Source organism: Osmerus mordax, unplaced genomic scaffold, assembly GCF_038355195.1.
Source record: "Osmerus mordax isolate fOsmMor3 unplaced genomic scaffold, fOsmMor3.pri Scaffold_50, whole genome shotgun sequence".
NCBI lineage: Eukaryota > Metazoa > Chordata > Actinopteri > Osmeriformes > Osmeridae > Osmerus > Osmerus mordax.
The window spans coordinates 1-22,983 of NW_027120607.1; the positions used below are offsets into that span (position 1 = coordinate 1).

The following is a 22,983-nucleotide window of genomic DNA, read 5'->3' on the forward strand; positions in this document are numbered from 1 at the left end:
CCCCACCCTGCCTTCCCATTCCCACCCTTCCTTTAATCCCCTTCCTAGTTCCCCACTGGGTGTTGACCCACCCTTTAATCCCACCACCCTTCCCAACCCGCCCTTTAATTCCACCCTGCCTTCCCATCCCCACCCTACCTTTAATACCCTCCCTAGTTCCCCACGGAATGTTGACCCTCCCTTTAACCCCACCATTCTTCCCGATCCTGATTGTAACAACACTCAGGATTCTGTTTTCACCCCCCCGTCCCCACCACCCACAACCAACACCGGCACACCGTTCACCTCAGACACCGTCACGGACCCGTTGATTATCATTCCCCTAGTCACCACTTTTTCACATAAAACTCGACCCCTACAACATGCATTCAAACACAACTTCACCACGGCTCAACGCACATACCCCGCACTAAAACCCTACAAGATCATTTCAGCATACAGGAAAAATAAAAGCTTAAAGGACATACTCATACACACCAAATTCAGCACCATGCCCTCTCCAGCAGCCAAACCTCATACACTTCATTATAAATACAGAAAATTCATTACAAACCCTCACAGTCACACATCAGCTCCAGTCCCGGACAACCTCACCTTACAAACCTCCAATGCAGTATACATCATCACCTGCACCCTCTGTCACAAACACTACATAGGAGAAACCGGTTCATCAATAGACACTAGGCTCAAACAACACCTATACAACATCTCACGGGCACACCTACAAACAACACTCGTCACACACTTCCAGGAGCACCCCGTCACTCACCTCATCATATCTGGTGTGGAGTCGGGGTCCGGGTGGTCCAGTGGACAGCGGAAACACGCCGAAAGAAAATGGATCACACAGTTAAACACAATTACACCCCTGGGACTGAATGAAAAAACATAACACTCTTCATCTCATACAAGACCTGCTTCACTCAATAAATAAATTAACACTTACCTTGATCAGCACCATCCACTCATCCATCGTCACACAGCATCTGTAAAAGAACAAACACATTACTGCACAACACTTTGGAACATATACATGTACACACTCATACATATTCTTACGCATACATGACCTAAAGTAATATACACACACATAACTTACCTGACTATATATCCATACACACGCACACACTTACATACTGGCACATAGATCTACACACTAAAGAACAAATTCAACAACACCTACCTTGGTCCTCCAATCCTCAGCACCATCCACTCAGCCACCACCACACAGCACCTGTAAAAGAAAACACACACATTATTTCACAACACAATTTTTTTTGTATTTCTGTTTTCCCTCCTGTCCTTTGTTATATATTTTTTTAAACACAGAAATGATAGGCCCGCGCTTTTTAAGACCATCCAGTTTTTCTTTTTAACCCCACCCTAACCCAAACCTAACCCTAACCCTAACCCTAACCCTAACCCTAACCCTAACCCTAACCCTAACCCTAACCCGCCGACAGGGCTCCGCCCACACCCCCTTTTCACCCCGTTTTTTTGGTAGGGATCGCTTGTTCCGCTTTGTTGGGGGGCCCCCCCCTTTTGAGGGTTTTTTGACCCTCACCCCAAAAACCCTAGCCCTAACCTAAACCCCTCTCCCCCAAACCTCACTCATTCAGACATTCCCTCCTTCCCTCCCTCCTTCCTTCCTTCCTTCCCTCCCTCCCTCCCTCCCTCCCTCCCTCACTAGCTTTTCTCTTTGACACGCTTAGAAAGATTGCACCCTTCCCGGAGACGCTGCAATACCGGGGCGATGCGCGGAGCGGACGGAGCGAGCCCCTGTTCCGACTCCCTGTTGCAAAAATCCGTTTAATATGTTGTCCTCGCATGGAGGACATATCAGATATTAAACTGATAAGAACAGATTTTTTTTTTTTTTTTTTTTTCTTCTAAAAAAAAAGAAAAAGAAGTATTTATCAACTCTTAAAACCATTTCAGAATAAAAGACAATCAACAAAGACAGTCAAAACATACAGGATCCCCACAAGGGGGTACAGGACAAAAGCCCCACAAGGGGGCGCACATTTCAATTACCCCCTAGGGGGTTTACAAGCGGGAGTCCAAGTTTGGCGGGGGTTGAGGCTTTCGCCCCAAAGTCCCCGTCGCGCTCTCCTCCCAGTCGTCCTCGCCAGTGGAGTCGAGCGACTGGCCCTCTGCCCTCTATCGCGACGGCCCCTGGGAAGGCACCATCCCTTCGCCACTTCTCCCAGGCTGCCCTTCGGCGAGGATTTTCCTATCCTCTTGCGAGGATTCCAAATCCTGGTAGTCCGGCCCTCCGTCCGTCCAACCGTTGGTTCCCTCCGGCGGCCTGGCCCGCCTCTGGGTTACCAGCAACGTTGGGAGCCGAAGCACCCAACGCTCTGAAAAGGGGACAAGTCCCCGTCTGGCGTCGGGGCCGAAACCCCCAGGCAGACGACCGCTCCGACCCACCCCCGTCACCGGATCCCTATCAGGCGATCCGGTATCGACGGGGGCGGGTCAATATCTGCTTGATGTGAACAGATACTCACTTGATCTTAGCCAAAAGGCCGAGAAGCGATGACCGCATTATCGGACGCCCCCGGCGCGCGGACCCTCCGTGCACCACCTGGGCCGCTCGGTCACCACACCGAGAACGGCCGAAACCACCAAAAGCCAAAACCAAAGCCGAGGCCAAAAGCCGCAGGACAAGCAGGGACGGAAGCGGAAAGCCCAGGCCAAAAGCCGCAGGACAAGCAGGGACGGAAGCGGAAAGCCCAGGCCAAAAGCCGCAGGACAAGCAGGGACGGAAGCGGAAAGCCCAGGCCAAAAGCCGCAGGACAAGCAGGGACGGAAGCGGAAAGCCCAGGCCAAAAGCCGCAGGACAAGCAGGGACGGAAGCGGAAAGCCCAGGCCAAAAGCCGCAGGACAAGCAGGGACGGAAGCGGAAAGCCCAGGCCAAAAGCCGCAGGACAAGCAGGGACGGAAGCGGAAAGCCCAGGCCAAAAGCCGCAGGACAAGCAGGGACGGAAGCGGAAAGCCCAGGCCAAAAGCCGCAGGACAAGCAGGGACGGAAGCGGAAAGCCCAGGCCAAAAGGCAACAGAATTGAAACAGCTACAGAAGAAGCAAAGACAAAACCTGCCTTACCCGCAGGCACGCACCTAACCCCAAAGCCAACCTCACCCTGCTTTTGTCACACGTCCATCAGGCTCTGCCCTCCCTCGGGCAAAGCCTCCCAAAAATACCACGTTCCACTCGTCGGCGCTCCCCTCCACGGAAGTCTTTAGTAAAAGGCGAAAGGCTTGTGCGTGCTGAAGGGGAACCAGAGCGTCGATTTGAAACGACCCAAACGGCCTACCCCCAACCCCTCCGTTGGCCCTGACTCACCCGTCCGCGGGGGCGAACCGGGGAGAACCGGGGCGAACCGCATCCTTCTCGGGAAAAAAAAGGCGCGGAAACGCCACGGGCCGCAGAGGGGCTCGGCCCGCCCGCTTGGCTTTTCTTTCCTTACCGCACTTTCTCCATTTCATTGATGGCTTTTTCTCCATTAAGATCCGTACGTGTTTATCGTATGCGCCTTCCAGCCAGTCCACTCCGTGTTGGTGTCGACTGACACGGCGATAAAAAACTCATTCCGATTGCCTTCCAGTTTTTCACCTCGGCCCCGCTGAATGTCAGCCAGCTCTCTCTCTCTCTCTCTCTCTCTCTCTCTCTCTGTCACTCAGTCACTCAGTCACTCACTCACTCACTCACTCACTCAGTCACTCACTTTTTTTTTTTTTTTTTTTTTTTTTTTTTTATATCTAAAAGGGCGGGAAAACGCCACCGGCCGACAGGGCTCCGCCCACACCCCCTTTTCACCCCGTTTTTTTGGTAGGGATCGCTTGTTCCGCTTTGTTGGGGGGCCCCCCCCTTTTGAGGGTTTTTTGACCCTCACCCCAAAAACCCTAGCCCTAACCTAAACCCCTCTCCCCCAAACCTCACTCATTCAGACATTCCCTCCTTCCCTCCCTCCTTCCTTCCTTCCTTCCCTCCCTCCCTCCCTCCCTCCCTCCCTCCCTCACTAGCTTTTCTCTTTGACACGCTTAGAAAGATTGCACCCTTCCCGGAGACGCTGCAATACCGGGGCGATGCGCGGAGCGGACGGAGCGAGCCCCTGTTCCGACTCCCTGTTGCAAAAATCCGTTTAATATGTTGTCCTCGCATGGAGGACATATCAGATATTAAACTGATAAGAACAGATTTTTTTTTTTTTTTTTTTTTCTTCTAAAAAAAAAGAAAAAGAAGTATTTATCAACTCTTAAAACCATTTCAGAATAAAAGACAATCAACAAAGACAGTCAAAACATACAGGATCCCCACAAGGGGGTACAGGACAAAAGCCCCACAAGGGGGCGCACATTTCAATTACCCCCTAGGGGGTTTACAAGCGGGAGTCCAAGTTTGGCGGGGGTTGAGGCTTTCGCCCCAAAGTCCCCGTCGCGCTCTCCTCCCAGTCGTCCTCGCCAGTGGAGTCGAGCGACTGGCCCTCTGCCCTCTATCGCGACGGCCCCTGGGAAGGCACCATCCCTTCGCCACTTCTCCCAGGCTGCCCTTCGGCGAGGATTTTCCTATCCTCTTGCGAGGATTCCAAATCCTGGTAGTCCGGCCCTCCGTCCGTCCAACCGTTGGTTCCCTCCGGCGGCCTGGCCCGCCTCTGGGTTACCAGCAACGTTGGGAGCCGAAGCACCCAACGCTCTGAAAAGGGGACAAGTCCCCGTCTGGCGTCGGGGCCGAAACCCCCAGGCAGACGACCGCTCCGACCCACCCCCGTCACCGGATCCCTATCAGGCGATCCGGTATCGACGGGGGCGGGTCAATATCTGCTTGATGTGAACAGATACTCACTTGATCTTAGCCAAAAGGCCGAGAAGCGATGACCGCATTATCGGACGCCCCCGGCGCGCGGACCCTCCGTGCACCACCTGGGCCGCTCGGTCACCACACCGAGAACGGCCGAAACCACCAAAAGCCAAAACCAAAGCCGAGGCCAAAAGCCGCAGGACAAGCAGGGACGGAAGCGGAAAGCCCAGGCCAAAAGCCGCAGGACAAGCAGGGACGGAAGCGGAAAGCCCAGGCCAAAAGCCGCAGGACAAGCAGGGACGGAAGCGGAAAGCCCAGGCCAAAAGGCAACAGAATTGAAACAGCTACAGAAGAAGCAAAGACAAAACCTGCCTTACCCGCAGGCACGCACCTAACCCCAAAGCCAACCTCACCCTGCTTTTGTCACACGTCCATCAGGCTCTGCCCTCCCTCGGGCAAAGCCTCCCAAAAATACCACGTTCCACTCGTCGGCGCTCCCCTCCACGGAAGTCTTTAGTAAAAGGCGAAAGGCTTGTGCGTGCTGAAGGGGAACCAGAGCGTCGATTTGAAACGACCCAAACGGCCTACCCCCAACCCCTCCGTTGGCCCTGACTCACCCGTCCGCGGGGGCGAACCGGGGAGAACCGGGGCGAACCGCATCCTTCTCGGGAAAAAAAAGGCACGGAAACGCCACGGGCCGCAGAGGGGCTCGGCCCGCCCGCTTGGCTTTTCTTTCCTTACCGCACTTTCTCCATTTCATTGATGGCTTTTTCTCCATTAAGATCCGTACGTGTTTATCGTATGCGCCTTCCAGCCAGTCCACTCCGTGTTGGTGTCGACTGACACGGCGATAAAAAACTCATTCCGATTGCCTTCCAGTTTTTCACCTCGGCCCCGCTGAATGTCAGCCAGCTCTCTCTCTCTCTCTCTCTCTCTCTCTCTCTCTCTCTCTCTCTCTCTCTGTCACTCACTCACTCAGTCACTCACTCAGTCACTCACTCACTCACTCAGTCACTCACTTTTTTTTTTTTTTTTTTTTTTTTTTTTTTATATCTAAAAGGGCGGGAAAACGCCACCGGCCGACAGGGCTCCGCCCACACCCCCTTTTCACCCCGTTTTTTTGGTAGGGATCGCTTGTTCCGCTTTGTTGGGGGGCCCCCCCCTTTTGAGGGTTTTTTGACCCTCACCCCAAAAACCCTAGCCCTAACCTAAACCCCTCTCCCCCAAACCTCACTCATTCAGACATTCCCTCCTTCCCTCCCTCCTTCCTTCCTTCCTTCCCTCCCTCCCTCCCTCCCTCCCTCCCTCCCTCCCTCCCTCCCTCCCTCACTAGCTTTTCTCTTTGACACGCTTAGAAAGATTGCACCCTTCCCGGAGACGCTGCAATACCGGGGCGATGCGCGGAGCGGACGGAGCGAGCCCCTGTTCCGACTCCCTGTTGCAAAAATCCGTTTAATATGTTGTCCTCGCATGGAGGACATATCAGATATTAAACTGATAAGAACAGATTTTTTTTTTTTTTTTTTTTTCTTCTAAAAAAAAAGAAAAAGAAGTATTTATCAACTCTTAAAACCATTTCAGAATAAAAGACAATCAACAAAGACAGTCAAAACATACAGGATCCCCACAAGGGGGTACAGGACAAAAGCCCCACAAGGGGGCGCACATTTCAATTACCCCCTAGGGGGTTTACAAGCGGGAGTCCAAGTTTGGCGGGGGTTGAGGCTTTCGCCCCAAAGTCCCCGTCGCGCTCTCCTCCCAGTCGTCCTCGCCAGTGGAGTCGAGCGACTGGCCCTCTGCCCTCTATCGCGACGGCCCCTGGGAAGGCACCATCCCTTCGCCACTTCTCCCAGGCTGCCCTTCGGCGAGGATTTTCCTATCCTCTTGCGAGGATTCCAAATCCTGGTAGTCCGGCCCTCCGTCCGTCCAACCGTTGGTTCCCTCCGGCGGCCTGGCCCGCCTCTGGGTTACCAGCAACGTTGGGAGCCGAAGCACCCAACGCTCTGAAAAGGGGACAAGTCCCCGTCTGGCGTCGGGGCCGAAACCCCCAGGCAGACGACCGCTCCGACCCACCCCCGTCACCGGATCCCTATCAGGCGATCCGGTATCGACGGGGGCGGGTCAATATCTGCTTGATGTGAACAGATACTCACTTGATCTTAGCCAAAAGGCCGAGAAGCGATGACCGCATTATCGGACGCCCCCGGCGCGCGGACCCTCCGTGCACCACCTGGGCCGCTCGGTCACCACACCGAGAACGGCCGAAACCACCAAAAGCCAAAACCAAAGCCGAGGCCAAAAGCCGCAGGACAAGCAGGGACGGAAGCGGAAAGCCCAGGCCAAAAGCCGCAGGACAAGCAGGGACGGAAGCGGAAAGCCCAGGCCAAAAGCCGCAGGACAAGCAGGGACGGAAGCGGAAAGCCCAGGCCAAAAGCCGCAGGACAAGCAGGGACGGAAGCGGAAAGCCCAGGCCAAAAGCCGCAGGACAAGCAGGGACGGAAGCGGAAAGCCCAGGCCAAAAGCCGCAGGACAAGCAGGGACGGAAGCGGAAAGCCCAGGCCAAAAGCCGCAGGACAAGCAGGGACGGAAGCGGAAAGCCCAGGCCAAAAGCCGCAGGACAAGCAGGGACGGAAGCGGAAAGCCCAGGCCAAAAGCCGCAGGACAAGCAGGGACGGAAGCGGAAAGCCCAGGCCAAAAGCCGCAGGACAAGCAGGGACGGAAGCGGAAAGCCCAGGCCAAAAGCCGCAGGACAAGCAGGGACGGAAGCGGAAAGCCCAGGCCAAAAGCCGCAGGACAAGCAGGGACGGAAGCGGAAAGCCCAGGCCAAAAGCCGCAGGACAAGCAGGGACGGAAGCGGAAAGCCCAGGCCAAAAGCCGCAGGACAAGCAGGGACGGAAGCGGAAAGCCCAGGCCAAAAGCCGCAGGACAAGCAGGGACGGAAGCGGAAAGCCCAGGCCAAAAGCCGCAGGACAAGCAGGGACGGAAGCGGAAAGCCCAGGCCAAAAGCCGCAGGACAAGCAGGGACGGAAGCGGAAAGCCCAGGCCAAAAGCCGCAGGACAAGCAGGGACGGAAGCGGAAAGCCCAGGCCAAAAGCCGCAGGACAAGCAGGGACGGAAGCGGAAAGCCCAGGCCAAAAGCCGCAGGACAAGCAGGGACGGAAGCGGAAAGCCCAGGCCAAAAGGCAACAGAATTGAAACAGCTACAGAAGAAGCAAAGACAAAACCTGCCTTACCCGCAGGCACGCACCTAACCCCAAAGCCAACCTCACCCTGCTTTTGTCACACGTCCATCAGGCTCTGCCCTCCCTCGGGCAAAGCCTCCCAAAAATACCACGTTCCACTCGTCGGCGCTCCCCTCCACGGAAGTCTTTAGTAAAAGGCGAAAGGCTTGTGCGTGCTGAAGGGGAACCAGAGCGTCGATTTGAAACGACCCAAACGGCCTACCCCCAACCCCTCCGTTGGCCCTGACTCACCCGTCCGCGGGGGCGAACCGGGGAGAACCGGGGCGAACCGCATCCTTCTCGGGAAAAAAAAGGCGCGGAAACGCCACGGGCCGCAGAGGGGCTCGGCCCGCCCGCTTGGCTTTTCTTTCCTTACCGCACTTTCTCCATTTCATTGATGGCTTTTTCTCCATTAAGATCCGTACGTGTTTATCGTATGCGCCTTCCAGCCAGTCCACTCCGTGTTGGTGTCGACTGACACGGCGATAAAAAACTCATTCCGATTGCCTTCCAGTTTTTCACCTCGGCCCCGCTGAATGTCAGCCAGCTCTCTCTCTCTCTCTCTCTCTCTCTCTCTCTCTCTCTCTCTCTCTCTCTCTCTCTCTCTCTCTCTCTGTCACTCACTCAGTCACTCACTCAGTCACTCACTCACTCAGTCACTCACTTTTTTTTTTTTTTTTTTTTTTTTTTTTTTATATCTAAAAGGGCGGGAAAACGCCACCGGCCGACAGGGCTCCGCCCACACCCCCTTTTCACCCCGTTTTTTTGGTAGGGATCGCTTGTTCCGCTTTGTTGGGGGGCCCCCCCCTTTTGAGGGTTTTTTGACCCTCACCCCAAAAACCCTAGCCCTAACCTAAACCCCTCTCCCCCAAACCTCACTCATTCAGACATTCCCTCCTTCCCTCCCTCCTTCCTTCCTTCCTTCCTTCCCTCCCTCCCTCCCTCCCTCCCTCCCTCCCTCCCTCCCTCCCTCCCTCCCTCACTAGCTTTTCTCTTTGACACGCTTAGAAAGATTGCACCCTTCCCGGAGACGCTGCAATACCGGGGCGATGCGCGGAGCGGACGGAGCGAGCCCCTGTTCCGACTCCCTGTTGCAAAAATCCGTTTAATATGTTGTCCTCGCATGGAGGACATATCAGATATTAAACTGATAAGAACAGATACTACACTTGATCTTAGCCAAAAGGCCGAGAAGCGATGACCGCATTATCGGACGCCCCCGGCGCGCGGACCCTCCGTGCACCACCTGGGCCGCTCGGTCACCACACCGAGAACGGCCGAAACCACCAAAAGCCAAAACCAAAGCCGAGGCCAAAAGCCGCAGGACAAGCAGGGACGGAAGCGGAAAGCCCAGGCCAAAAGCCGCAGGACAAGCAGGGACGGAAGCGGAAAGCCCAGGCCAAAAGCCGCAGGACAAGCAGGGACGGAAGCGGAAAGCCCAGGCCAAAAGCCGCAGGACAAGCAGGGACGGAAGCGGAAAGCCCAGGCCAAAAGCCGCAGGACAAGCAGGGACGGAAGCGGAAAGCCCAGGCCAAAAGCCGCAGGACAAGCAGGGACGGAAGCGGAAAGCCCAGGCCAAAAGCCGCAGGACAAGCAGGGACGGAAGCGGAAAGCCCAGGCCAAAAGGCAACAGAATTGAAACAGCTACAGAAGAAGCAAAGACAAAACCTGCCTTACCCGCAGGCACGCACCTAACCCCAAAGCCAACCTCACCCTGCTTTTGTCACACGTCCATCAGGCTCTGCCCTCCCTCGGGCAAAGCCTCCCAAAAATACCACGTTCCACTCGTCGGCGCTCCCCTCCACGGAAGTCTTTAGTAAAAGGCGAAAGGCTTGTGCGTGCTGAAGGGGAACCAGAGCGTCGATTTGAAACGACCCAAACGGCCTACCCCCAACCCCTCCGTTGGCCCTGACTCACCCGTCCGCGGGGGCGAACCGGGGAGAACCGGGGCGAACCGCATCCTTCTCGGGAAAAAAAAGGCACGGAAACGCCACGGGCCGCAGAGGGGCTCGGCCCGCCCGCTTGGCTTTTCTTTCCTTACCGCACTTTCTCCATTTCATTGATGGCTTTTTCTCCATTAAGATCCGTACGTGTTTATCGTATGCGCCTTCCAGCCAGTCCACTCCGTGTTGGTGTCGACTGACACGGCGATAAAAAACTCATTCCGATTGCCTTCCAGTTTTTCACCTCGGCCCCGCTGAATGTCAGCCAGCTCTCTCTCTCTCTCTCTCTCTCTCTCTCTCTCTCTCTCTCTCTCTCTCTCTGTCACTCACTCACTCAGTCACTCACTCAGTCACTCACTCACTCACTCAGTCACTCACTTTTTTTTTTTTTTTTTTTTTTTTTTTTTTATATCTAAAAGGGCGGGAAAACGCCACCGGCCGACAGGGCTCCGCCCACACCCCCTTTTCACCCCGTTTTTTTGGTAGGGATCGCTTGTTCCGCTTTGTTGGGGGGCCCCCCCCTTTTGAGGGTTTTTTGACCCTCACCCCAAAAACCCTAGCCCTAACCTAAACCCCTCTCCCCCAAACCTCACTCATTCAGACATTCCCTCCTTCCCTCCCTCCTTCCTTCCTTCCTTCCCTCCCTCCCTCCCTCCCTCCCTCCCTCCCTCCCTCCCTCCCTCCCTCACTAGCTTTTCTCTTTGACACGCTTAGAAAGATTGCACCCTTCCCGGAGACGCTGCAATACCGGGGCGATGCGCGGAGCGGACGGAGCGAGCCCCTGTTCCGACTCCCTGTTGCAAAAATCCGTTTAATATGTTGTCCTCGCATGGAGGACATATCAGATATTAAACTGATAAGAACAGATTTTTTTTTTTTTTTTTTTTTCTTCTAAAAAAAAAGAAAAAGAAGTATTTATCAACTCTTAAAACCATTTCAGAATAAAAGACAATCAACAAAGACAGTCAAAACATACAGGATCCCCACAAGGGGGTACAGGACAAAAGCCCCACAAGGGGGCGCACATTTCAATTACCCCCTAGGGGGTTTACAAGCGGGAGTCCAAGTTTGGCGGGGGTTGAGGCTTTCGCCCCAAAGTCCCCGTCGCGCTCTCCTCCCAGTCGTCCTCGCCAGTGGAGTCGAGCGACTGGCCCTCTGCCCTCTATCGCGACGGCCCCTGGGAAGGCACCATCCCTTCGCCACTTCTCCCAGGCTGCCCTTCGGCGAGGATTTTCCTATCCTCTTGCGAGGATTCCAAATCCTGGTAGTCCGGCCCTCCGTCCGTCCAACCGTTGGTTCCCTCCGGCGGCCTGGCCCGCCTCTGGGTTACCAGCAACGTTGGGAGCCGAAGCACCCAACGCTCTGAAAAGGGGACAAGTCCCCGTCTGGCGTCGGGGCCGAAACCCCCAGGCAGACGACCGCTCCGACCCACCCCCGTCACCGGATCCCTATCAGGCGATCCGGTATCGACGGGGGCGGGTCAATATCTGCTTGATGTGAACAGATACTCACTTGATCTTAGCCAAAAGGCCGAGAAGCGATGACCGCATTATCGGACGCCCCCGGCGCGCGGACCCTCCGTGCACCACCTGGGCCGCTCGGTCACCACACCGAGAACGGCCGAAACCACCAAAAGCCAAAACCAAAGCCGAGGCCAAAAGCCGCAGGACAAGCAGGGACGGAAGCGGAAAGCCCAGGCCAAAAGCCGCAGGACAAGCAGGGACGGAAGCGGAAAGCCCAGGCCAAAAGCCGCAGGACAAGCAGGGACGGAAGCGGAAAGCCCAGGCCAAAAGCCGCAGGACAAGCAGGGACGGAAGCGGAAAGCCCAGGCCAAAAGCCGCAGGACAAGCAGGGACGGAAGCGGAAAGCCCAGGCCAAAAGCCGCAGGACAAGCAGGGACGGAAGCGGAAAGCCCAGGCCAAAAGCCGCAGGACAAGCAGGGACGGAAGCGGAAAGCCCAGGCCAAAAGCCGCAGGACAAGCAGGGACGGAAGCGGAAAGCCCAGGCCAAAAGCCGCAGGACAAGCAGGGACGGAAGCGGAAAGCCCAGGCCAAAAGGCAACAGAATTGAAACAGCTACAGAAGAAGCAAAGACAAAACCTGCCTTACCCGCAGGCACGCACCTAACCCCAAAGCCAACCTCACCCTGCTTTTGTCACACGTCCATCAGGCTCTGCCCTCCCTCGGGCAAAGCCTCCCAAAAATACCACGTTCCACTCGTCGGCGCTCCCCTCCACGGAAGTCTTTAGTAAAAGGCGAAAGGCTTGTGCGTGCTGAAGGGGAACCAGAGCGTCGATTTGAAACGACCCAAACGGCCTACCCCCAACCCCTCCGTTGGCCCTGACTCACCCGTCCGCGGGGGCGAACCGGGGAGAACCGGGGCGAACCGCATCCTTCTCGGGAAAAAAAAGGCGCGGAAACGCCACGGGCCGCAGAGGGGCTCGGCCCGCCCGCTTGGCTTTTCTTTCCTTACCGCACTTTCTCCATTTCATTGATGGCTTTTTCTCCATTAAGATCCGTACGTGTTTATCGTATGCGCCTTCCAGCCAGTCCACTCCGTGTTGGTGTCGACTGACACGGCGATAAAAAACTCATTCCGATTGCCTTCCAGTTTTTCACCTCGGCCCCGCTGAATGTCAGCCAGCTCTCTCTCTCTCTCTCTCTCTCTCTCTCTCTCTCTCTGTCACTCAGTCACTCAGTCACTCACTCACTCACTCACTCACTCAGTCACTCACTTTTTTTTTTTTTTTTTTTTTTTTTTTTTTATATCTAAAAGGGCGGGAAAACGCCACCGGCCGACAGGGCTCCGCCCACACCCCCTTTTCACCCCGTTTTTTTGGTAGGGATCGCTTGTTCCGCTTTGTTGGGGGGCCCCCCCCTTTTGAGGGTTTTTTGACCCTCACCCCAAAAACCCTAGCCCTAACCTAAACCCCTCTCCCCCAAACCTCACTCATTCAGACATTCCCTCCTTCCCTCCCTCCTTCCTTCCTTCCTTCCCTCCCTCCCTCCCTCCCTCCCTCCCTCCCTCCCTCACTAGCTTTTCTCTTTGACACGCTTAGAAAGATTGCACCCTTCCCGGAGACGCTGCAATACCGGGGCGATGCGCGGAGCGGACGGAGCGAGCCCCTGTTCCGACTCCCTGTTGCAAAAATCCGTTTAATATGTTGTCCTCGCATGGAGGACATATCAGATATTAAACTGATAAGAACAGATTTTTTTTTTTTTTTTTTTTTCTTCTAAAAAAAAAGAAAAAGAAGTATTTATCAACTCTTAAAACCATTTCAGAATAAAAGACAATCAACAAAGACAGTCAAAACATACAGGATCCCCACAAGGGGGTACAGGACAAAAGCCCCACAAGGGGGCGCACATTTCAATTACCCCCTAGGGGGTTTACAAGCGGGAGTCCAAGTTTGGCGGGGGTTGAGGCTTTCGCCCCAAAGTCCCCGTCGCGCTCTCCTCCCAGTCGTCCTCGCCAGTGGAGTCGAGCGACTGGCCCTCTGCCCTCTATCGCGACGGCCCCTGGGAAGGCACCATCCCTTCGCCACTTCTCCCAGGCTGCCCTTCGGCGAGGATTTTCCTATCCTCTTGCGAGGATTCCAAATCCTGGTAGTCCGGCCCTCCGTCCGTCCAACCGTTGGTTCCCTCCGGCGGCCTGGCCCGCCTCTGGGTTACCAGCAACGTTGGGAGCCGAAGCACCCAACGCTCTGAAAAGGGGACAAGTCCCCGTCTGGCGTCGGGGCCGAAACCCCCAGGCAGACGACCGCTCCGACCCACCCCCGTCACCGGATCCCTATCAGGCGATCCGGTATCGACGGGGGCGGGTCAATATCTGCTTGATGTGAACAGATACTCACTTGATCTTAGCCAAAAGGCCGAGAAGCGATGACCGCATTATCGGACGCCCCCGGCGCGCGGACCCTCCGTGCACCACCTGGGCCGCTCGGTCACCACACCGAGAACGGCCGAAACCACCAAAAGCCAAAACCAAAGCCGAGGCCAAAAGCCGCAGGACAAGCAGGGACGGAAGCGGAAAGCCCAGGCCAAAAGCCGCAGGACAAGCAGGGACGGAAGCGGAAAGCCCAGGCCAAAAGCCGCAGGACAAGCAGGGACGGAAGCGGAAAGCCCAGGCCAAAAGGCAACAGAATTGAAACAGCTACAGAAGAAGCAAAGACAAAACCTGCCTTACCCGCAGGCACGCACCTAACCCCAAAGCCAACCTCACCCTGCTTTTGTCACACGTCCATCAGGCTCTGCCCTCCCTCGGGCAAAGCCTCCCAAAAATACCACGTTCCACTCGTCGGCGCTCCCCTCCACGGAAGTCTTTAGTAAAAGGCGAAAGGCTTGTGCGTGCTGAAGGGGAACCAGAGCGTCGATTTGAAACGACCCAAACGGCCTACCCCCAACCCCTCCGTTGGCCCTGACTCACCCGTCCGCGGGGGCGAACCGGGGAGAACCGGGGCGAACCGCATCCTTCTCGGGAAAAAAAAGGCACGGAAACGCCACGGGCCGCAGAGGGGCTCGGCCCGCCCGCTTGGCTTTTCTTTCCTTACCGCACTTTCTCCATTTCATTGATGGCTTTTTCTCCATTAAGATCCGTACGTGTTTATCGTATGCGCCTTCCAGCCAGTCCACTCCGTGTTGGTGTCGACTGACACGGCGATAAAAAACTCATTCCGATTGCCTTCCAGTTTTTCACCTCGGCCCCGCTGAATGTCAGCCAGCTCTCTCTCTCTCTCTCTCTCTCTCTCTCTCTCTCTCTCTCTCTCTCTCTCTGTCACTCACTCACTCAGTCACTCACTCAGTCACTCACTCACTCACTCAGTCACTCACTTTTTTTTTTTTTTTTTTTTTTTTTTTTTTATATCTAAAAGGGCGGGAAAACGCCACCGGCCGACAGGGCTCCGCCCACACCCCCTTTTCACCCCGTTTTTTTGGTAGGGATCGCTTGTTCCGCTTTGTTGGGGGGCCCCCCCCTTTTGAGGGTTTTTTGACCCTCACCCCAAAAACCCTAGCCCTAACCTAAACCCCTCTCCCCCAAACCTCACTCATTCAGACATTCCCTCCTTCCCTCCCTCCTTCCTTCCTTCCTTCCCTCCCTCCCTCCCTCCCTCCCTCCCTCCCTCCCTCCCTCCCTCCCTCCCTCCCTCACTAGCTTTTCTCTTTGACACGCTTAGAAAGATTGCACCCTTCCCGGAGACGCTGCAATACCGGGGCGATGCGCGGAGCGGACGGAGCGAGCCCCTGTTCCGACTCCCTGTTGCAAAAATCCGTTTAATATGTTGTCCTCGCATGGAGGACATATCAGATATTAAACTGATAAGAACAGATTTTTTTTTTTTTTTTTTTTTCTTCTAAAAAAAAAGAAAAAGAAGTATTTATCAACTCTTAAAACCATTTCAGAATAAAAGACAATCAACAAAGACAGTCAAAACATACAGGATCCCCACAAGGGGGTACAGGACAAAAGCCCCACAAGGGGGCGCACATTTCAATTACCCCCTAGGGGGTTTACAAGCGGGAGTCCAAGTTTGGCGGGGGTTGAGGCTTTCGCCCCAAAGTCCCCGTCGCGCTCTCCTCCCAGTCGTCCTCGCCAGTGGAGTCGAGCGACTGGCCCTCTGCCCTCTATCGCGACGGCCCCTGGGAAGGCACCATCCCTTCGCCACTTCTCCCAGGCTGCCCTTCGGCGAGGATTTTCCTATCCTCTTGCGAGGATTCCAAATCCTGGTAGTCCGGCCCTCCGTCCGTCCAACCGTTGGTTCCCTCCGGCGGCCTGGCCCGCCTCTGGGTTACCAGCAACGTTGGGAGCCGAAGCACCCAACGCTCTGAAAAGGGGACAAGTCCCCGTCTGGCGTCGGGGCCGAAACCCCCAGGCAGACGACCGCTCCGACCCACCCCCGTCACCGGATCCCTATCAGGCGATCCGGTATCGACGGGGGCGGGTCAATATCTGCTTGATGTGAACAGATACTCACTTGATCTTAGCCAAAAGGCCGAGAAGCGATGACCGCATTATCGGACGCCCCCGGCGCGCGGACCCTCCGTGCACCACCTGGGCCGCTCGGTCACCACACCGAGAACGGCCGAAACCACCAAAAGCCAAAACCAAAGCCGAGGCCAAAAGCCGCAGGACAAGCAGGGACGGAAGCGGAAAGCCCAGGCCAAAAGCCGCAGGACAAGCAGGGACGGAAGCGGAAAGCCCAGGCCAAAAGCCGCAGGACAAGCAGGGACGGAAGCGGAAAGCCCAGGCCAAAAGCCGCAGGACAAGCAGGGACGGAAGCGGAAAGCCCAGGCCAAAAGCCGCAGGACAAGCAGGGACGGAAGCGGAAAGCCCAGGCCAAAAGCCGCAGGACAAGCAGGGACGGAAGCGGAAAGCCCAGGCCAAAAGCCGCAGGACAAGCAGGGACGGAAGCGGAAAGCCCAGGCCAAAAGCCGCAGGACAAGCAGGGACGGAAGCGGAAAGCCCAGGCCAAAAGCCGCAGGACAAGCAGGGACGGAAGCGGAAAGCCCAGGCCAAAAGGCAACAGAATTGAAACAGCTACAGAAGAAGCAAAGACAAAACCTGCCTTACCCGCAGGCACGCACCTAACCCCAAAGCCAACCTCACCCTGCTTTTGTCACACGTCCATCAGGCTCTGCCCTCCCTCGGGCAAAGCCTCCCAAAAATACCACGTTCCACTCGTCGGCGCTCCCCTCCACGGAAGTCTTTAGTAAAAGGCGAAAGGCTTGTGCGTGCTGAAGGGGAACCAGAGCGTCGATTTGAAACGACCCAAACGGCCTACCCCCAACCCCTCCGTTGGCCCTGACTCACCCGTCCGCGGGGGCGAACCGGGGAGAACCGGGGCGAACCGCATCCTTCTCGGGAAAAAAAAGGCGCGGAAACGCCACGGGCCGCAGAGGGGCTCGGCCCGCCCGCTTGGCTTTTCTTTCCTTACCGCACTTTCTCCATTTCATTGATGGCTTTTTCTCCATTAAGATCCGTACGTGTTTATCGTATGCGCCTTCCAGCCAGTCCACTCCGTGTTGGTGTCGACTGACACGGCGATAAAAAACTCATTCCGATTGCCTTCCAGTTTTTCACCTCGGCCCCGCTGAATGTCAGCCAGCTTCTCTCTCTCTCTCTCTCTCTCTCTCTCTCTCTCTCTCTCTCTCTCTCTCTGTCACTCACTCACTCAGTCACTCACTCAGTCACTCACTCACTCACTCAGTCACTCACTTTTTTTTTTTTTTTTTTTTTTTTTTTTTTATATCTAAAAGGGCGGGAAAACGCCACCGGCCGACAGGGCTCCGCCCACACCCCCTTTTCACCCCGTTTTTTTGGTAGGGATCGCTTGTTCCGCTTTGTTGGGGGGCCCCCCCCTTTTGAGGGTTTTTTGACCCTCACCCCAAAAACCCTAGCCCTAACCTAAACCCCTCTCCCCCAAACCTCACTCATTCAGACATTCCCTCCTTCCCTCCCTCCTTCCTTCCTTCCTTCCCTCCCTCCCTCCCTCCCTCCCTCCCTCCCTCCCTCCCTCCCTCCCTCACTAGCTTTTCTCTTTGACACGCTTAGAAAGATTGCACCCTTCCCGGAGACGCTGCAATACCGGGGCGATGCGCGGAGCGGACGGAGCGAGCCCCTGTTCCGACTCCCTGTTGCAAAAATCCGTTTAATATGTTGTCCTCGCATGGAGGACATATCAGATATTAAACTGATAAGAACAGATTTTTTTTTTTTTTTTTTTTTCTTCTAAAAAAAAAGAAAAAGAAGTATTTATCAACTCTTAAAACCATTTCAGAATAAAAGACAATCAACAAAGACAGTCAAAACATACAGGATCCCCACAAGGGGGTACAGGACAAAAGCCCCACAAGGGGGCGCACATTTCAATTACCCCCTAGGGGGTTTACAAGCGGGAGTCCAAGTTTGGCGGGGGTTGAGGCTTTCGCCCCAAAGTCCCCGTCGCGCTCTCCTCCCAGTCGTCCTCGCCAGTGGAGTCGAGCGACTGGCCCTCTGCCCTCTATCGCGACGGCCCCTGGGAAGGCACCATCCCTTCGCCACTTCTCCCAGGCTGCCCTTCGGCGAGGATTTTCCTATCCTCTTGCGAGGATTCCAAATCCTGGTAGTCCGGCCCTCCGTCCGTCCAACCGTTGGTTCCCTCCGGCGGCCTGGCCCGCCTCTGGGTTACCAGCAACGTTGGGAGCCGAAGCACCCAACGCTCTGAAAAGGGGACAAGTCCCCGTCTGGCGTCGGGGCCGAAACCCCCAGGCAGACGACCGCTCCGACCCACCCCCGTCACCGGATCCCTATCAGGCGATCCGGTATCGACGGGGGCGGGTCAATATCTGCTTGATGTGAACAGATACTCACTTGATCTTAGCCAAAAGGCCGAGAAGCGATGACCGCATTATCGGACGCCCCCGGCGCGCGGACCCTCCGTGCACCACCTGGGCCGCTCGGTCACCACACCGAGAACGGCCGAAACCACCAAAAGCCAAAACCAAAGCCGAGGCCAAAAGCCGCAGGACAAGCAGGGACGGAAGCGGAAAGCCCAGGCCAAAAGCCGCAGGACAAGCAGGGACGGAAGCGGAAAGCCCAGGCCAAAAGCCGCAGGACAAGCAGGGACGGAAGCGGAAAGCCCAGGCCAAAAGCCGCAGGACAAGCAGGGACGGAAGCGGAAAGCCCAGGCCAAAAGCCGCAGGACAAGCAGGGACGGAAGCGGAAAGCCCAGGCCAAAAGCCGCAGGACAAGCAGGGACGGAAGCGGAAAGCCCAGGCCAAAAGCCGCAGGACAAGCAGGGACGGAAGCGGAAAGCCCAGGCCAAAAGCCGCAGGACAAGCAGGGACGGAAGCGGAAAGCCCAGGCCAAAAGCCGCAGGACAAGCAGGGACGGAAGCGGAAAGCCCAGGCCAAAAGGCAACAGAATTGAAACAGCTACAGAAGAAGCAAAGACAAAACCTGCCTTACCCGCAGGCACGCACCTAACCCCAAAGCCAACCTCACCCTGCTTTTGTCACACGTCCATCAGGCTCTGCCCTCCCTCGGGCAAAGCCTCCCAAAAATACCACGTTCCACTCGTCGGCGCTCCCCTCCACGGAAGTCTTTAGTAAAAGGCGAAAGGCTTGTGCGTGCTGAAGGGGAACCAGAGCGTCGATTTGAAACGACCCAAACGGCCTACCCCCAACCCCTCCGTTGGCCCTGACTCACCCGTCCGCGGGGGCGAACCGGGGAGAACCGGGGCGAACCGCATCCTTCTCGGGAAAAAAAAGGCGCGGAAACGCCACGGGCCGCAGAGGGGCTCGGCCCGCCCGCTTGGCTTTTCTTTCCTTACCGCACTTTCTCCATTTCATTGATGGCTTTTTCTCCATTAAGATCCGTACGTGTTTATCGTATGCGCCTTCCAGCCAGTCCACTCCGTGTTGGTGTCGACTGACACGGCGATAAAAAACTCATTCCGATTGCCTTCCAGTTTTTCACCTCGGCCCCGCTGAATGTCAGCCAGCTCTCTCTCTCTCTCTCTCTCTCTCTCTCTCTCTCTCTGTCACTCAGTCACTCAGTCACTCACTCACTCACTCACTCACTCAGTCACTCACTTTTTTTTTTTTTTTTTTTTTTTTTTTTTATATCTAAAAGGGCGGGAAAACGCCACCGGCCGACAGGGCTCCGCCCACACCCCCTTTTCACCCCGTTTTTTTGGTAGGGATCGCTTGTTCCGCTTTGTTGGGGGGCCCCCCCCTTTTGAGGGTTTTTTGACCCTCACCCCAAAAACCCTAGCCCTAACCTAAACCCCTCTCCCCCAAACCTCACTCATTCAGACATTCCCTCCTTCCCTCCCTCCTTCCTTCCTTCCTTCCCTCCCTCCCTCCCTCCCTCCCTCCCTCCCTCCCTCACTAGCTTTTCTCTTTGACACGCTTAGAAAGATTGCACCCTTCCCGGAGACGCTGCAATACCGGGGCGATGCGCGGAGCGGACGGAGCGAGCCCCTGTTCCGACTCCCTGTTGCAAAAATCCGTTTAATATGTTGTCCTCGCATGGAGGACATATCAGATATTAAACTGATAAGAACAGATTTTTTTTTTTTTTTTTTTTTCTTCTAAAAAAAAAGAAAAAGAAGTATTTATCAACTCTTAAAACCATTTCAGAATAAAAGACAATCAACAAAGACAGTCAAAACATACAGGATCCCCACAAGGGGGTACAGGACAAAAGCCCCACAAGGGGGCGCACATTTCAATTACCCCCTAGGGGGTTTACAAGCGGGAGTCCAAGTTTGGCGGGGGTTGAGGCTTTCGCCCCAAAGTCCCCGTCGCGCTCTCCTCCCAGTCGTCCTCGCCAGTGGAGTCGAGCGACTGGCCCTCTGCCCTCTATCGCGACGGCCCCTGGGAAGGCACCATCCCTTCGCCACTTCTCCCAGGCTGCCCTTCGGCGAGGATTTTCCTATCCTCTTGCGAGGATTCCAAATCCTGGTAGTCCGGCCCTCCGTCCGTCCAACCGTTGGTTCCCTCCGGCGGCCTGGCCCGCCTCTGGGTTACCAGCAACGTTGGGAGCCGAAGCACCCAACGCTCTGAAAAGGGGACAAGTCCCCGTCTGGCGTCGGGGCCGAAACCCCCAGGCAGACGACCGCTCCGACCCACCCCCGTCACCGGATCCCTATCAGGCGATCCGGTATCGACGGGGGCGGGTCAATATCTGCTTGATGTGAACAGATACTCACTTGATCTTAGCCAAAAGGCCGAGAAGCGATGACCGCATTATCGGACGCCCCCGGCGCGCGGACCCTCCGTGCACCACCTGGGCCGCTCGGTCACCACACCGAGAACGGCCGAAACCACCAAAAGCCAAAACCAAAGCCGAGGCCAAAAGCCGCAGGACAAGCAGGGACGGAAGCGGAAAGCCCAGGCCAAAAGCCGCAGGACAAGCAGGGACGGAAGCGGAAAGCCCAGGCCAAAAGCCGCAGGACAAGCAGGGACGGAAGCGGAAAGCCCAGGCCAAAAGCCGCAGGACAAGCAGGGACGGAAGCGGAAAGCCCAGGCCAAAAGCCGCAGGACAAGCAGGGACGGAAGCGGAAAGCCCAGGCCAAAAGCCGCAGGACAAGCAGGGACGGAAGCGGAAAGCCCAGGCCAAAAGCCGCAGGACAAGCAGGGACGGAAGCGGAAAGCCCAGGCCAAAAGCCGCAGGACAAGCAGGGACGGAAGCGGAAAGCCCAGGCCAAAAGCCGCAGGACAAGCAGGGACGGAAGCGGAAAGCCCAGGCCAAAAGCCGCAGGACAAGCAGGGACGGAAGCGGAAAGCCCAGGCCAAAAGCCGCAGGACAAGCAGGGACGGAAGCGGAAAGCCCAGGCCAAAAGCCGCAGGACAAGCAGGGACGGAAGCGGAAAGCCCAGGCCAAAAGCCGCAGGACAAGCAGGGACGGAAGCGGAAAGCCCAGGCCAAAAGCCGCAGGACAAGCAGGGACGGAAGCGGAAAGCCCAGGCCAAAAGCCGCAGGACAAGCAGGGACGGAAGCGGAAAGCCCAGGCCAAAAGCCGCAGGACAAGCAGGGACGGAAGCGGAAAGCCCAGGCCAAAAGCCGCAGGACAAGCAGGGACGGAAGCGGAAAGCCCAGGCCAAAAGGCAACAGAATTGAAACAGCTACAGAAGAAGCAAAGACAAAACCTGCCTTACCCGCAGGCACGCACCTAACCCCAAAGCCAACCTCACCCTGCTTTTGTCACACGTCCATCAGGCTCTGCCCTCCCTCGGGCAAAGCCTCCCAAAAATACCACGTTCCACTCGTCGGCGCTCCCCTCCACGGAAGTCTTTAGTAAAAGGCGAAAGGCTTGTGCGTGCTGAAGGGGAACCAGAGCGTCGATTTGAAACGACCCAAACGGCCTACCCCCAACCCCTCCGTTGGCCCTGACTCACCCGTCCGCGGGGGCGAACCGGGGAGAACCGGGGCGAACCGCATCCTTCTCGGGAAAAAAAAGGCGCGGAAACGCCACGGGCCGCAGAGGGGCTCGGCCCGCCCGCTTGGCTTTTCTTTCCTTACCGCACTTTCTCCATTTCATTGATGGCTTTTTCTCCATTAAGATCCGTACGTGTTTATCGTATGCGCCTTCCAGCCAGTCCACTCCGTGTTGGTGTCGACTGACACGGCGATAAAAAACTCATTCCGATTGCCTTCCAGTTTTTCACCTCGGCCCCGCTGAATGTCAGCCAGCTCTCTCTCTCTCTCTCTCTCTCTCTCTCTCTCTCTCTCTCTCTCTCTCTCTCTCTCTCTCTCTCTCTGTCACTCACTCAGTCACTCACTCAGTCACTCACTCACTCAGTCACTCACTTTTTTTTTTTTTTTTTTTTTTTTTTTTTTTATATCTAAAAGGGCGGGAAAACGCCACCGGCCGACAGGGCTCCGCCCACACCCCCTTTTCACCCCGTTTTTTTGGTAGGGATCGCTTGTTCCGCTTTGTTGGGGGGCCCCCCCCTTTTGAGGGTTTTTTGACCCTCACCCCAAAAACCCTAGCCCTAACCTAAACCCCTCTCCCCCAAACCTCACTCATTCAGACATTCCCTCCTTCCCTCCCTCCTTCCTTCCTTCCTTCCTTCCCTCCCTCCCTCCCTCCCTCCCTCCCTCCCTCCCTCCCTCCCTCCCTCCCTCACTAGCTTTTCTCTTTGACACGCTTAGAAAGATTGCACCCTTCCCGGAGACGCTGCAATACCGGGGCGATGCGCGGAGCGGACGGAGCGAGCCCCTGTTCCGACTCCCTGTTGCAAAAATCCGTTTAATATGTTGTCCTCGCATGGAGGACATATCAGATATTAAACTGATAAGAACAGATACTACACTTGATCTTAGCCAAAAGGCCGAGAAGCGATGACCGCATTATCGGACGCCCCCGGCGCGCGGACCCTCCGTGCACCACCTGGGCCGCTCGGTCACCACACCGAGAACGGCCGAAACCACCAAAAGCCAAAACCAAAGCCGAGGCCAAAAGCCGCAGGACAAGCAGGGACGGAAGCGGAAAGCCCAGGCCAAAAGCCGCAGGACAAGCAGGGACGGAAGCGG

The 22,983-nt window shown here is 56.1% G+C and overlaps 19 non-coding genes and 8 pseudogenes across 19 annotated transcripts; all 27 read right to left on the reverse strand.

The window, feature by feature from the left end:
* Nucleotides 1-1,712: 1,712 nt before the first annotated feature.
* On the reverse strand, nucleotides 1,713-1,911 carry LOC136940001 (U2 spliceosomal RNA). The gene has a single exon (XR_010876185.1). It is a non-coding gene; the product is annotated as a U2 spliceosomal RNA (small nuclear RNA).
* A 474-nt stretch (nucleotides 1,912-2,385) lies between these two features.
* On the reverse strand, nucleotides 2,386-2,540 carry LOC136939997 (U2 spliceosomal RNA; annotated as a pseudogene).
* A 632-nt stretch (nucleotides 2,541-3,172) lies between these two features.
* Nucleotides 3,173-3,290, reverse strand: LOC136940017 (U5 spliceosomal RNA). Its single transcript, XR_010876187.1, has one exon. It is a non-coding gene; the product is annotated as a U5 spliceosomal RNA (small nuclear RNA).
* A 758-nt stretch (nucleotides 3,291-4,048) lies between these two features.
* On the reverse strand, nucleotides 4,049-4,247 carry LOC136940012 (U2 spliceosomal RNA). Its single transcript, XR_010876186.1, has one exon. It is a non-coding gene; the product is annotated as a U2 spliceosomal RNA (small nuclear RNA).
* Nucleotides 4,248-4,721: 474 nt separating this feature from the next.
* LOC136939998 (U2 spliceosomal RNA) lies at nucleotides 4,722-4,876 on the reverse strand (annotated as a pseudogene).
* Nucleotides 4,877-5,244: 368 nt separating this feature from the next.
* On the reverse strand, nucleotides 5,245-5,362 carry LOC136940018 (U5 spliceosomal RNA). Its single transcript, XR_010876188.1, has one exon. It is a non-coding gene; the product is annotated as a U5 spliceosomal RNA (small nuclear RNA).
* A 794-nt stretch (nucleotides 5,363-6,156) lies between these two features.
* On the reverse strand, nucleotides 6,157-6,355 carry LOC136940023 (U2 spliceosomal RNA). Its single transcript, XR_010876193.1, has one exon. It is a non-coding gene; the product is annotated as a U2 spliceosomal RNA (small nuclear RNA).
* A 474-nt stretch (nucleotides 6,356-6,829) lies between these two features.
* Nucleotides 6,830-6,984, reverse strand: LOC136939999 (U2 spliceosomal RNA; annotated as a pseudogene).
* A 1,116-nt stretch (nucleotides 6,985-8,100) lies between these two features.
* LOC136940019 (U5 spliceosomal RNA) lies at nucleotides 8,101-8,218 on the reverse strand. The gene has a single exon (XR_010876189.1). It is a non-coding gene; the product is annotated as a U5 spliceosomal RNA (small nuclear RNA).
* An 812-nt stretch (nucleotides 8,219-9,030) lies between these two features.
* On the reverse strand, nucleotides 9,031-9,221 carry LOC136939968 (U2 spliceosomal RNA). Its single transcript, XR_010876158.1, has one exon. It is a non-coding gene; the product is annotated as a U2 spliceosomal RNA (small nuclear RNA).
* Nucleotides 9,222-9,765: 544 nt separating this feature from the next.
* Nucleotides 9,766-9,883, reverse strand: LOC136940020 (U5 spliceosomal RNA). The gene has a single exon (XR_010876190.1). It is a non-coding gene; the product is annotated as a U5 spliceosomal RNA (small nuclear RNA).
* A 796-nt stretch (nucleotides 9,884-10,679) lies between these two features.
* On the reverse strand, nucleotides 10,680-10,878 carry LOC136939974 (U2 spliceosomal RNA). Its single transcript, XR_010876164.1, has one exon. It is a non-coding gene; the product is annotated as a U2 spliceosomal RNA (small nuclear RNA).
* Nucleotides 10,879-11,352: 474 nt separating this feature from the next.
* On the reverse strand, nucleotides 11,353-11,507 carry LOC136940000 (U2 spliceosomal RNA; annotated as a pseudogene).
* Nucleotides 11,508-12,139: 632 nt separating this feature from the next.
* On the reverse strand, nucleotides 12,140-12,257 carry LOC136940021 (U5 spliceosomal RNA). Its single transcript, XR_010876191.1, has one exon. It is a non-coding gene; the product is annotated as a U5 spliceosomal RNA (small nuclear RNA).
* A 766-nt stretch (nucleotides 12,258-13,023) lies between these two features.
* LOC136939979 (U2 spliceosomal RNA) lies at nucleotides 13,024-13,222 on the reverse strand. The gene has a single exon (XR_010876169.1). It is a non-coding gene; the product is annotated as a U2 spliceosomal RNA (small nuclear RNA).
* A 474-nt stretch (nucleotides 13,223-13,696) lies between these two features.
* LOC136940002 (U2 spliceosomal RNA) lies at nucleotides 13,697-13,851 on the reverse strand (annotated as a pseudogene).
* A 368-nt stretch (nucleotides 13,852-14,219) lies between these two features.
* On the reverse strand, nucleotides 14,220-14,337 carry LOC136940022 (U5 spliceosomal RNA). Its single transcript, XR_010876192.1, has one exon. It is a non-coding gene; the product is annotated as a U5 spliceosomal RNA (small nuclear RNA).
* Nucleotides 14,338-15,141: 804 nt separating this feature from the next.
* On the reverse strand, nucleotides 15,142-15,340 carry LOC136939981 (U2 spliceosomal RNA). The gene has a single exon (XR_010876170.1). It is a non-coding gene; the product is annotated as a U2 spliceosomal RNA (small nuclear RNA).
* Nucleotides 15,341-15,814: 474 nt separating this feature from the next.
* Nucleotides 15,815-15,969, reverse strand: LOC136940003 (U2 spliceosomal RNA; annotated as a pseudogene).
* A 632-nt stretch (nucleotides 15,970-16,601) lies between these two features.
* Nucleotides 16,602-16,719, reverse strand: LOC136940024 (U5 spliceosomal RNA). The gene has a single exon (XR_010876194.1). It is a non-coding gene; the product is annotated as a U5 spliceosomal RNA (small nuclear RNA).
* A 797-nt stretch (nucleotides 16,720-17,516) lies between these two features.
* On the reverse strand, nucleotides 17,517-17,715 carry LOC136939982 (U2 spliceosomal RNA). Its single transcript, XR_010876171.1, has one exon. It is a non-coding gene; the product is annotated as a U2 spliceosomal RNA (small nuclear RNA).
* A 474-nt stretch (nucleotides 17,716-18,189) lies between these two features.
* LOC136940004 (U2 spliceosomal RNA) lies at nucleotides 18,190-18,344 on the reverse strand (annotated as a pseudogene).
* Nucleotides 18,345-18,976: 632 nt separating this feature from the next.
* Nucleotides 18,977-19,094, reverse strand: LOC136940025 (U5 spliceosomal RNA). The gene has a single exon (XR_010876195.1). It is a non-coding gene; the product is annotated as a U5 spliceosomal RNA (small nuclear RNA).
* Nucleotides 19,095-19,859: 765 nt separating this feature from the next.
* On the reverse strand, nucleotides 19,860-20,058 carry LOC136939983 (U2 spliceosomal RNA). Its single transcript, XR_010876172.1, has one exon. It is a non-coding gene; the product is annotated as a U2 spliceosomal RNA (small nuclear RNA).
* Nucleotides 20,059-20,532: 474 nt separating this feature from the next.
* LOC136940005 (U2 spliceosomal RNA) lies at nucleotides 20,533-20,687 on the reverse strand (annotated as a pseudogene).
* A 984-nt stretch (nucleotides 20,688-21,671) lies between these two features.
* Nucleotides 21,672-21,789, reverse strand: LOC136940026 (U5 spliceosomal RNA). Its single transcript, XR_010876196.1, has one exon. It is a non-coding gene; the product is annotated as a U5 spliceosomal RNA (small nuclear RNA).
* Nucleotides 21,790-22,602: 813 nt separating this feature from the next.
* LOC136939989 (U2 spliceosomal RNA) lies at nucleotides 22,603-22,793 on the reverse strand. Its single transcript, XR_010876178.1, has one exon. It is a non-coding gene; the product is annotated as a U2 spliceosomal RNA (small nuclear RNA).
* Nucleotides 22,794-22,983: the final 190 nt, after the last annotated feature.